Raw genomic sequence first — 1,123 nt, forward strand, 5'->3', positions numbered from 1 at the left:
TGGTGCGACGCTTCGGGTGGCATTGCTACCCCCCAGGGCCCCCGTCCCGCCTAACCCTGTAGCGTTTGACCACGGGATCTAGCCCTTTGACTTTGCACGGACGGGTTTTGACCAGTGGAACTATCCACCCGGTCGTGTTAGGTCAGCCCATACGAACACTTTAGAGCAACATCCGGGCCAAACCCACAGTAAGATCCCCTCCGTGTAGACCCGACGCGTCCGTTTCCCCCCTCCTGGTGCCGGCGGCGGCGCCGTCCGTATGAGGGGGCACACCCCGGAGACGCGTGCTGCCTCTTCGGACATGCCAGCACACTGTACGGCATGTATGAGGGCCCGGTGCGATGCTCGGGTGGCATTGATACCCCCCAGGTAAACCCGGGCAAACACCGGGCCGGGCCGGGTTTCCGTCCGGGCTTGTAAAAGCCTGACCTTCATTTCTCAAGCCTGAGCCCGGCCCGAAGCCTGAAATACTCCTTGTTTTCAAGCCCGAGCCCGGCCCGAAATGAAGCCCGAAGCCCGAAAGCCCGGCCCGAACGCTATTTTTCAGTGTACGCACGTGCAAGCCCGGCCCGAAATACATGAAAATTGAAGCCCGAGCCCGGCCCAAACTATCTTTCAGGCTGCAAAACTAGGCCCGAGCCCGGCCCGAATGTCAAGCCTGGCCCGGCCCGGCCTGGGTTTTTTTGGCCGGGCTCGGGCTGGGTCGTCGAGCCGGGCTGTCCATGACCGGGTTTACCCCCAGGGCCCCCGTCCCGCCTAACCCTGTAGGGTTTGACCACGGGATCTAGCCCTTTGACTTTGCACGGACGGGTTTTGACCAGTGGAACTATCCACCCGGTCGTGTTAGGTCAGCCCATACGAACACTTTAGAGCAACATCCGGGCCAAACCCACAGTAAGACCCCCTCCGTGTAGACCCGACGTGTCCGTTTCCCCCCTCCAGGTGCCGGCGGCGGCGCCGTCCGTGTGAGGGGGCACACCCCGGAGACGCGTGCCGCCTCTTCGGACATGCCAGCACACTGTACGGCATGTATGAGGGCCCGGTGCGATGCTCGGGTGGCATTGCTACCCCCCCAGGGCCCCCGTCCCGCCTAACCCTGTAGCGTTTGACCACGGGATCTAGC

Source organism: Triticum dicoccoides, chromosome 2B (assembly GCF_002162155.2).
Source record: "Triticum dicoccoides isolate Atlit2015 ecotype Zavitan chromosome 2B, WEW_v2.0, whole genome shotgun sequence".
NCBI lineage: Eukaryota > Viridiplantae > Streptophyta > Magnoliopsida > Poales > Poaceae > Triticum > Triticum dicoccoides.